Raw genomic sequence first — 12778 nt, 5'->3', positions numbered from 1 at the left:
ATGTAGAAACTATAAAGCAATGATATTTACTGGCTTTCTGTTTCTCTGTGGCTCATGCTGGGTTTACTTTCTTATGAGTCCAGGTCCTGGAGAATGGTGCTATCCCAGGGGGTAGGGCTCTCCACCATCAATATCAATGAAGACAATATCTCCCCGACATTCGCAAAGGACAAACAATCTGCACCATTCTTCAGTTGATGCTCCCTCTTTTCTGGTTACTCTAGGTTCATCATATTGACAATAAATCTAATGAAAGCAACAATTTATGGCAAGGAAGAATCTCTTTTTTATTTATTTTTCTTTTCTACCCTTTTTTGAAAATTTGTCTTAGATGATTAGAGTCCATTGTGATGAATAAAGCATAGCACTCTTTGTCACATCACAAGCATGTTCCTCAATTAGTTAAAATTAAGGTGGACTAGAAAGCAGGGAATGACACACACAAAAAGAGGATCTTAGCTACAAACTCAAAAGGCCAATGAGCACATCCAAGTGACCTACTTACTCAGTAAAGTATCTCTCCCAACAGTTCCAAGCCAACAAAAGTAGTACATACAGCTGTAGAAAAAGCATTAAAAACATAATTCTGTGGATGACACTTTTTATACCTAAAACCCTGAAGCTAGTATGATTTTACCTACATAACTTCCTTACTAACTAAAATGCCCTCTCAGAAGCATCTAAATAAAACTTTACATCTATAAAGTTATATCACAAGTTCCCAAGATAAGGTATTTATTTATTATTACAACATATAAAATCTGTTCATAACCAGGAAGAGTCATGCATTAATGCCCCAAGATCCTCTACATATATGTGATAGTTGTATACATTGGGCTTCTTGTAGGACTCTGAAAGTGAGATCAAGGGATATTTCTGTCTCCTTCATTGGATTTGAAATCCTATTCCTCATTTTGTGTGACTTTGTTCATCCATAATAAAAAGCAATATGTTTAGTCTTATTACAACTTGATATAATATACTTTATCTAAATTCATGGATCGCCAACCATTTTCTGAATAGAAATTAATTAAGAGTGGATGCAGGAAGAGCAGATAGGGGAAGAACTGGGAAGAGAGGACAAAGAAGAAACTGTGGTGAGTATGCGAAATAAACTAAACAAATAAAAACCCGTCTCATATTCATTTAAATGAGTATATGTAAGAATACATTTATGGAATGTGCAAATTTCATCGAGGCTGGACCCTGATAGTTTTCATTTTTGTAATTAATTTGCTTTGGCTTCCCTCATCAAGCATTACATGCCATTTTGTTTTATCCATGTATTTTGTTTATTTTTAAAAGTTATTTAATATGATTGTTTTGTGTGAACATATCTGCACTTATAAATGTACACCGTGGGTTTGCTTTGTGCATGCAGAAGCCAGAAGAGTGAATCAGATCCTGGGAAGGTAGTTACATGTGTTCTTTAAACACTACATGGATTAGGGAACTGTGGCTGTATTCTGTGCAGGACAAGCACTGATTAATCTACGCAGATTTTCTGTGTAACTGTCACTCAACACCTAACAAAGATGGATTTATTACTTCAAAGAACCATGGTAGTGAAGCCTTAGAGAATCATAGTATCAGCCCACAAAGACAGAACCTTGCGCCATACTTCAGTTCTGAGCCTTAGAATTCAGAGGTCAGTAAGAGATGCTTATTTGTTTTCAACTATTTGAAGCTAATACTGTAGTAGAACTTTATAAAATGTATAATGTACCCACATAAACAAAATTTAAAAGTAAAATAAGAAAACAGTTGGAAACTACAAATTTTACCTATGATTCTAAGGAGCAGAATGGAAAAAATATGAAGGTAAATGTCACATAGTATTTGAATTTAATTTTAAAATAAATTTAAAGATACTTGGTTAGAAAAAGTTGAGGATAAAAGGATTTCTGTAGAGAGAGGTTATATAGCAAGAGAAGAACACCCATCTGCTTCCTGATATACTTTGCCTTTTCTTTTCTTTGAATCCATAGCACCGTATTTCAAATTAGAAAGAAAATTTCCAATGCTTACAGTTTTTTATTGCAAATTTTAACAAGACAATCTAGTAATAAAAATATAGACTAGAATTATTTATGTATAATCAACCTTGGTTTTAGATATGAGTAATGTTTGAACAGGCAAACATTTTTTTGTGTGTGTGTGTAGTCAGGATTCAGACTTGAAACAAATACCCAAATAACCCGATGACCAGACTGCATCATGAAGATAGCCGCAGGACCTCTCATTTAGTGAATCAAGGTTTACAATTAGAACCATCTTCTTGAAGCTTTTTATGGAAAACATAATTACTAAAGGCAAAAACCATCTTGATTCTTTGAAAATGAAATGAATAATACATAACAATGCATTCGTATTTTAAACACCGTTGTTTATTAAAGTTATTATAGCAGTTTTCTTACTTCAAGAGTCTGTGTATACTTACATATTTGCATTTGCCTTCTTTGACCCTCACATGTCAGTAATATATCAATATTTTATAATACCTTCTCTGTGACACATTTCCAACTCATAATAACCTCTCTAAAGCTACATGAATTGCCTTCACGTAACTGAGAGTGGTTTAGATTCTTTTGTGCAATCAATAGAAATGTGCATATACTTGTTTGCAACAGTTAAGAGGCTTTTTGTACATTGTTGGTGTTTTATTACACATGAAAGCACTTGCTGTCTTCTGAAGCATAGTAAACATAGAACCACCTGTGATATTTCTGCTAAAAAATTAATTAAAATCTGTTACCTCCCCTTCGCATAAGTCTTCCATCAAAAAAGTCTTCTTGTGAGCACAGATGTCCATGTTTTATCAAGTAATGCAAATGATATTAATTCAGCTTTGCAAGTAATTCATTTTGAAATACTCTTTAATCAGATTCATTATAATTCATTTTGTACTAGCATATGCTATCTCATTTTATTTTAGCAGTATGTATTATTTAATATGAAGTTAGTGTGAAATATCCCAGAAATGGTCCCTTGAACTGTACACTTTGAACTGTAGGTTCACTGCAAGCACCTCAGTAGAAAAAATAATCTACCTTCTTGTACCACATCTCCTACTCTTCTTTCCCCTCATAGAAACTAGTATTGTCCTCCAATGAGTACAGTCCCTTAACTGTCACCCATACAAACTACTAAGATCATTCTCTCCATTCTTATTTTAAGAGACCCCCTCTATCCTCTTGTGTTGTCTGTTATGTGTTCCAGTGTGCACACATAGATGCTTCCACACGTGAGAGCCTGTGGTGCACTTGTGGAGGTGAGAGGACAGCTTCCAGAAGCCACTTATTTCCGTCCCCTTAACTCATTGACCTGAAATTTAGACGTGTTGGCGTCAGTAAATCTGCTTAATGATGTCTAACTTGAAGGGTGGATATTAGAAAAATCTCAGTTATGCAGATCTATAAGCAGTGATCCATGATACTATCATAGTAATTCATTCTTTTAATGTATTTATAAACTTGTGATACTCTTAGAAGAACATGAACTAAAATCAAATTTCTGGATAATTAGTTGGATACTCTTTGCTGGGAATGACTATGACTTCTGTTCTCAACACCTTGGTTGACTGTACCCCCTTAGGGTAGGGGATGCCGAATCTTCCCCCTTTTCCATGTTAGTCTGCTGTGTCTGTGTGTTGTGTGATATTACTCTTTTGGCTTTTTGAGTGCCTACCACCCAGATCCCAAATAAATTACACACGGAGGTTTATTTTTAGTTATAAACTTGCCGCCTTAGCCCGACTTGTTTCTTGCTAGCTTTCCTTAATTAAATTATCCTGACTACATTTTGCCTCTGGGTTTTTAGCTCGCTCTGTTTTTGTATACCTTTCTTTACTTCATTCCCCATGGTTTGTTGTGTGTAGTTGTGTGGTTGGCCCTTGATGTCCTCTCCTTGTTCTCTTTGCTTCTCTTTCTCTTTTCTCCTAGGTTTCTCCTTCTATTCATACTCTACGCTCACTAGCCCCATCTATCCTTGCTCCAGCCAGCTACTGGACATTCATAGCTTCATTAGGACCATCAGGTGTTTTAAACAGGCACAGTTAAATAGCTTCACAAAAATTAAAGAAATTTAAGTTAACAAAAGTCACACGCCTGAAAATAATAAACCCCAACATCTATTTGCATCATTGTTGCTGTCTCCTCTCAATCTCTCTCTCCATATATATATATATATATATATATATATATATATATATATTAAGGTTTCTGAAACCACAGATTAACCTGAAATAAATTATTAACTTGTATAAAAATTGAGAAATAAATTATTGGTTTAATTTTTATGTAACTTCATATTATACACTGTTCATATTTATACATGTAGAATTTTATATTCAGAATTAGAAAATTTTGAGGGAGTTGTGTGATATTAATCTTCATCATCATCTTTGCTGGAACTGGAATTAATTAAAATGTGCAATCCTTTGAAAGATTTTCTAAATCAGATTATTGGAAGAATGAAAATACACTTATAATGCATGCTAATGTAGTAACATCTCTTTTGGTGGCAGCCCAGAAAAAAAATAACAGGGAAGTAGAAAGTTGACATTTCTCCTGCTTTACATCCTTCTTCTAGAAAGTTAGTGCATAGTACTGTTATAGCATTTGTTCCCTGAAATCAGCATCAACTGCTTCAGTCTTCCAATACAGTCCGAAGACCAGTCTAGGATTGCTCTTGGCCTTCAGCACGCAGTCTTGCATACTAAATGACTTCTAGATACATAGCCACTTCCTGCGAGACAACAATTGTTGGACTACCTAGAATTTATCCTTCTAGCAAATATAGTAAATGACATACACATAAATACAAACACCTGTACATATGCCTATTTTATTGGTTTTGTTCTTTTTACGTAACCCTGAAATAATATAATCAACAGACAACATCTCAAGAAAAACAACTTTTTAAAAAAATGATTTTATTTGGGCTTATGGTTTCAGAGTACAGTCTGATGATGAGCAAAGACACGGTGGCAGGAGGAAGAAGCTAGGGTTCAACTCTTGAACCACAAGCACAAAGCATAGGGAGTGGATTAGAAATCACCCAAATCTTTAAACTCTCAAAGCCCAGTCTCAGGGACATACCTCTTCCAATAATACAACTGCCAAGGGGTCCAAACAGCAACAGCAACTGGGTATCAAGCAGTAAAAGGCCTGTGATTATGGGCACATCTCAAACTACCACTACCCCAAAGCAAAATATAGCCCAATGCTCCAGGACATTGCTCATCATCACTTATTGGCTAAAATATGCAGGGAATAGACAAGAAAAGAGCATGTATTTTCATCTCATAGTGGCTCCTATTAAACACAAATATTTTAATTTTTAAATAATTAAAAAATAAATGTACTTAAAAGTATATTTTCAATATTATTTCTTAAAATTTTAGGATAAAATTCTCTTGGATTAATAAAATATGTGAGAATCTCATATTGACGATGAAAATATATAAATATTTCTAAATATTTTTCTCATTACATAAATAATTGCAGATATCATATATAATCTATTAATGTATACATTAGTCACATAAACCACTAATAAGTCTTGAATTCATTGTTCAGAGTTGTCATGTATACCCAACACTGATTTGTTTAACAGTTTTTTTTTTTTGGTTCATCATTTTATTTTATTTTTTTTATTAAAACCAAGTTTCCACCTCCTCCCAGCCTCCCATTTCCCTCCCCCTCCACCCACCCTTCTCCCCCTCCACCCACCCTTCTCCCCCTCCTCCCACCCTTCTCCCCCTCCCCCCACTCCTCTCCCCCTCCCTCTCCAGTCCAAAGAGCAGTCAGGGTTCCCTGCCCTGTGGTAAGTCCTAGGTCCTCCCCCCTCCATCCATTTCTAGGAAGGTGAACATCCAAACTGGCTAGGCTCCCACAAAGCCAGAACATTACGTAGGTTCAAAACCCCGTGCCATTGTCCTTGGCTTCTCATCAGCCCTCATTGTTCGCCATGCTCAGAGAGTCCAGTTTTATCCCATGCTTTTTCAGTCATAATCCTGCTGGCCTTGGTGAGCTCCCAATAGATCAGCTCCACTGTCTCAGTGGGTGGGTGCACCCCTCGTGGTCCCGACTTCTTTGCTCATGTTCTCCCTCCTTCTGCTCCTCATTGGGACCTTGGGAGCTCAGTCCAGTGCTCCAGTGTGGGTCTCTGTCTCTATCTCCATCCATCACCAGATGAAGGTTCTATGATGATATGCAAGATATTCGTCAGTATTGCTATAGGATAGGGTCATTTCAGGTTCCCTATCCTCAGCTGCCCAAGAAACTAACTGGGGACCTCGGCTTGGGCACCTGGGAGCCACTCTAGGTTCAAGTCTCTTGCCAGCCCTAAGGTGGCTCCCTTAACTAAGAATTGTGCTTACGTGCTCCCCTATCCGGCCTTCCTTTATCCCAATCATCCTGTTTCCCCAAGTTCCCCCCATCCTCCCCTTCTCCCTTTTCTCTCCCCATCTCCCTTTACCCCCATCCCACCCCACCCCCAAGATGCCAATTTTCTCCCCGGCAATTTTGTCTACTTCCCATAGCCAAGAGGACAACTATATGTTTTTCCTTTGGTTCACCTTCTTACTTAGCTTCTTTGGGATCACCAATTGTAGACTCCGTGACCCTTGTTTATGGCTAGAAACCAATTATGAGTGAGTACATCCCATATTCATCTTTTTGGGTCTGGGTTACCTCACTCAGGATAGTGTTTTCTATTTCCATCCATTTGCATGCAAAACAATTTTGATATGTGTTCAATGCAAACACGTTTAAATAGGAAATAATAAAACTAACTAGTTGTTAGGAAAATAGTATTTCTTTGAATATACAAGTCACACAGTAAAACTGGGATAAATATTTAACATTGTTAATAATATTGGTCTCTTTGGTGACATTGACAGTCACAAGAAGCTCATCTCTGTAAAAGACAAAGCTACACAATGTGCATATGTTTGACTTTATAACTAATAAAGTGACTAGAGAATTCTTTAGCTTTGGCAAGTTGGAAATACTTTGTCTATCTGTGATCTTTCAGTTTCCACGCAGTGTTATAGGGTACAAATGTAATACAAAACAACTCTTTTATAGTGTAGAACAAATTCTCATGTGTTCTGTGGTGACCCAGACTTGCTATGTATGCAAGGATTGCCTTGAACTCACAATACTCTTGCCTCCTTTACCCATGTACAGAGATTTCAGGCATGTACCACCACTCCCAATTTATGCAGTGCTAAGAATTGAACCCAAGACTCCATGCATGCTATGCAAGCAGTCAGCTAAATGATCTACCTTCCAAGCTTGAGACAATAATTTTTAAATAAATTAATACTTGATGTTCAAAACAAAAATGAACATTGCAAGAAAAAGTTGGGTAATACATTCATAAGAAAAAACCCTTCAAAATTATATTAAAAATTATAAGACTTAGTAATTAATATAGGCTGCTAGGTATCAAAAATGATTCTCAGAGGGAAAAAAATCCATTGTGTTTAAAACTCTCTTTTAAAAACTACAATGACCTCCTCCTTGGGGCAGAAGTGTATTTGATGTATACTGACTGAATTTTATTCCTGTTTTTGAGGTTCAAATTGAGTAAATTCATTGATTATTTTAAATATACCATGGTTATCTAATCATTTGTAATACACAGTGTTTATTTTATCATATAATGTGAATATTTTATGATTCAATATCAAAACTGAAACGATTAACTAAATCTACATCGTATTTGTCACATTTATGATAATAATATGAGGTAGTATTTTTTTTTTTTTTTTTTTGGTTTTTCGAGACAAGGTTTCTCTGTAGCTTTGGTGCCTGTCCCGGAGCTAGCTCTTGTAGACCAGGCCGGCCTCGAACTCCCAGAGATCCGCCTGCCTCTGCCTCCCGAATGCTGGGATTAAAGGCTTGTGCCACCACTGCCCGGCTGAGGTAGTATCACTTTAAGAACAAAAATTTGAGAATATACAGCATAGGACAATCATTGTACCAACAAGCCGCCTCCAGAAAGGTTTCATTAAACTTTAGCTGGAAAGACAGTTAGTGGCAGAATTATGGCAATTTTCCACCATCTCTGACAGCTCATGACAAAAAGACAGAGCTAGATTTAAAAACAAAACAAAATAAGCAACCAAAAATCCTGGAAAGGAAGGTATCCTAAACATTAAGTGCAAGGCTATATGATGAGAGAAACATTAGCCCCTTTACTGAAACCTTCAATGGCAGTTAATAGACAATTCCTGCTTTCTACTAAGTCTCCCTCTTAACTCAGTGCAATGATTACAAATAGGAGAAATTTGGGGTTAGTTTTATAGACGTATAATGGCGTAGAACATCGTGCCATGTAAAAGGTGATGCAATCTACAGACATAGCATCCTGTTTGAGTGAAGTGTCTACAGTAGCTGCTCAGAGAATAAGCAATGAAGCTCCAATCCTAGGGAAGGAAAACTTTACCTCTTCATAAAATCAAAGTGTGATCTCATAAATATGACTTAGAAGAATATTTATATACAAAATAATTGTAAGTGTATCTAGTAGCACTTCTATTGTACACAAAGAATGTCAGATGAGTCAAGAAAGAGACAGAAAAAATACAAATAGATGCTTACTGCTTAATTATATGTAGAGAGTTGAAGCCTGGCCAGAGAATTACATCCCAGATGAAATTAGTGACTCAAAGCTAATTAGGTATCTGCTAGGGCTATATGCTTGATGGGAATACATCTAGGAGTACAATATCCACATTTTTAGAAAATCAGGCAGAAAATGATACAGAAAACATATTTCAATATTAATTGAATGGCAACTTGGCAAATGAGAACTGTGTTTGAAAGAATGTCTGTGCACACACATGCGTTATTAATTTAATACAAATACTTTCTCTACTGTTTTCCATGTCTAGGGCCAAAAATGGTTTTTATATAACAATTGTATCCTATAAACTTGCATTCATTAGCCCGTATGAATTTGAAATGGAGCCATCCTCAAAAACTTTACAAACCCCCTTTTCAATAGTTTTCACAGCTACTGCCTACATAAAAACCAAACACAGTAAAGGCAGTTCTGAAAATAAATTTTTACCGACAAATAGGTTTCTTTAAACTTCCTGTGCACAGCACTAATTGGAAAACAGAAGGTAGCTCCTAGGATTTCCATTTTCTCCTTTAGTCTTATTTCCCCACTTCCTGTTCTCTATTCAATCATTGAGCTTTATTTTCCAGATACTGCATTCCCACTGGCCTCCATTTGATACCTTTAAGTACACTGGGACCTCTGAGCAGTAAGTCCTTTCTGTTTTCTACAATCTGGTTTTATCTCAATTTACTCTGGGATCAGGTCTCACCAGGTACATGCTCAAATTTATAAATCTCCTGTCAGGGCTCTTTGGAGACCAGCTATCTTTGCGAATGGCCACTGTCATGAACAAGTTAAACAGAAACTATAACAATGTAAACCACAACACTGGAGGTGGGGTTAATTGAGGGCAGAATTATATGAAGAAAGGGTGGAAAAGAAACAAAGGAAGAAAGATAATTCATTCCCACTGGAGTGGCATTTGAGAAGTGCTGAAGTAATTTGTCCAGGCTAATGAGAAAATGTGCCAGATGGAAACTTAAATCTTTTAGAATAGATGTATTCTGTCTATGTTTCTCCCCGAGGACATGAGAAGCTGACAGAGCCCTTGAATGACAAAGTTCTTCTCTGATGTCACTCACCTTGAGCTTCAGATACATACTTGTTGCTCTCTTTCAACCCCATCGAAACGCAGGGCTGCTCATTCAACTAACTGTGCTTAGAACAAAATCTTTAACAAAAGTTAAAGATGTCATCTCCAGTTCACTACACACCGTGAATCAAGCAGGTACCAACAAAATTAACTGAACTGGTATGTGGAGTAAAACTTAACAACATGGGATTGTATGAATGTTTCTAATTTTTTTTTATCAGTTGTAACAATACATCTCAAAAGCTAGCAAGTTTCTTCAGTGGTTGCAAGAGTATTGGATTATAAATCATATTTCTAATCTTGTTGTGAAGGCATTCTCACCTCAAAATCCAGGCCTTTACTTCTTTGGAACCACATTTTACACAGGGAGTTCTGATGCCCTGCATGGAGGGTTGATAAAGGTTAACACTGAGCACTCAAAGGGACTCAGTGCCATTTTTAATAGGACATTCTCTAAGGATGTCTGAACCTGATCATCAAGAGCATGATGTCTGGCTGTCAAGACATTTGTTTCTTTTGATTTCAAGTTTCATTTCTCTTATGGGTGATTTATTTACTAATACATATTATATAGTTATATAATATATATAATTGAGATTTAAACAAAGATTTCTGATAATTTCAGAATGGCAGAAAAACATAAGCAAAAATATACAAATGTTAAGGTGTTCTCAAAAATGAAACTGGCAATTGAGGTATGTTAGGAGCAAGAGAAGTAGTCTACTCCACAAAAAGCATCACCAAATTGTCAGCCATGAAAAGCATATACATATGTGTATATTCTATATACACATATTTCATATATGTACATATAAATAAGACAAACATATAATACACATATTCATAATACATATATAATACATATACATCATATTTGGTGATGTGTTTATATATGTGTGTGTATACAGACGTACATCAACAAATCATCATCACTGAAAAGCATTTATGCATATGTGCATCTGTGTTTAAGCATACATATACACACACATATATACATACATATTCAATAATATATATTCAAGTGACATTATACAGACTGAGCATATTGCAATAATGTATTTAGGAATGTAGAGGTAAATAGAAAAGTTTAATGTAGTAAAAGTAAGTAGGAAATTATATAATTATATTAGGACCTCCAAAAATTTAACTGGAAACTGTAGTCTCAATAGAAATATTTTATTCTTCACTTTATACAGGCAGAAGATTCATTCTTGGTGTGCTATCATGGACTCTGTAGTTACTTCATACAAGAAAAATTCTACTTTTATTTTTAAACTCATATTTAAAATATCTACAACTTTCCTTTCTCTCTCTTGTTAGAAAACAAACAGAAATCTAAACAAACCATAATGCAATCAAAGTCTAGGAATTTGACTCAAACATTTGCTGATTGGCTTTGAAAAAAACAGGAAGCTGTAATTTTGACCTAGTGTTTGAAGCAATAGAATGTAGTAAATAAGGACTGCTTTGGTTATTTTCCCTTCCGGAAGTGATGTTTCCGTGAAATACATGCTTAAAAGACAAGAAATTCAAAGAGCTTTCACTGAAATGTAGTTACTAAAATCAGAACTATATATATAGAATTATACCCCATAACAAACTTATAGAGCATTAGCATTTAGAGCAAGCATTCCATGGCAATGCCCAGTTTTTCAAACAATGATTCTTTTCACTTATTTTGATAGGTAAATTTATAATTTACTTGGAAATTGCAATGAATTTGATTACACTTTTAATGATGTAGTTTTGAGAAATACAAAATTTCTTTTGGTAAAATTAATTTTGATATTTTCCACCTTGAATTCAAAGTTCATTTTTCCTGTGACTTTATTGGATCCTGAGGCCTTTTATAAATGTGAGGCATTAGCAATTGAAGAAAAAATACTCTGTTTATTCTTTATTTAACTGATTCCCTTGTATACACATCTTATAGTGTAAATGCAATAGTCATTTTCAAGGTCACTTCTTTCTGGGAAATAAGGACTAAGATCCTGTTGATGCTAAACGAAATCAACCACTGTCAACAGTGATAAAAGTGTGCTATGCACAAGTACCATGCTCAGTTCTTTTCACTGATTTTTATCCTGGTCCTGTTAAAACAGTACAAGCACTGAGCTACCATCTTCTTCACTTTAAAGAGGACTTTAAGGACTACAAAGCATGTAATTACTTTGTCATATTTTGCTTTACATGGGAGAATAATTCTAGGTTTCAATGGACCTTCATCCTGTGGTATTAATCACTGCCATAAAGAAACATTTACAATGTGTTTTTATTGGTTGATAAAACTGTCAGTATCCCGTATATGCCAGAATTTTCCTGTTAACATTTCCTCAGAGATAACATATGGTGTTTCTTTCACCATAGAAATGACTTATACAAATATTTATTAAAATTGGGGCAAACATTCTAGAATGGTTCTATGTTGTAACCAATTTCCCACACATTTTCAGTGGCCGTATTTGTAAAGAGAAACTGTTACAGAGAATTGAGATAAATAAACCAATAAATAGTATTCTATGGTCAAGACTTAAGGAGAGGCACATTGGAAATAGATATCACATGGTGGGCTTCAGGCTTATGGGTGGAGAAAGAACAAAGTATCAAGGATATGCACAATGATCATAGAGGACTATTATATAGAAGTGTATTGCAGAGGATGACATGGCAAGATGTCATTACAGGGGTTTTATATTGAAGGCAATTTCATACTTACATTATTTCTGACTTTTAGATATACTGGCTGCTAAAAATTATAACATTTCTGGCTATCTCTGTTTCTCACTTTAACCTGTAAAGAATGACTCACAAAGTTTTATCTCCAGTTCTTGAACAACCACAATGATGTTAGCTAATGATTGAAAATGAAAAAAAGACAAAACTACTTAAAGAAGAAATGGAAATCAAGACTCACAAAGTCAGAAGTTTAGTATTCTTTTTTGTTCAATAAAAAGGGATTCTTTTTCCTCAGTTTGCAAGCTGTACTCAATTGTATGATACCAATATGCCTTACCAAAGTGACTGATGGGTCTTTCAGGAGAAAGATCC

Source organism: Microtus oregoni, unplaced genomic scaffold, assembly GCF_018167655.1.
Source record: "Microtus oregoni isolate MIOR12 unplaced genomic scaffold, Mior012 000010F_ref0000083, whole genome shotgun sequence".
In the NCBI taxonomy this organism is placed as follows: Eukaryota; Metazoa; Chordata; class Mammalia; order Rodentia; family Cricetidae; genus Microtus; species Microtus oregoni.
The sequence above is the reverse complement of the archived record's forward strand: the minus strand, read 5'-3'. Positions refer to the sequence as shown.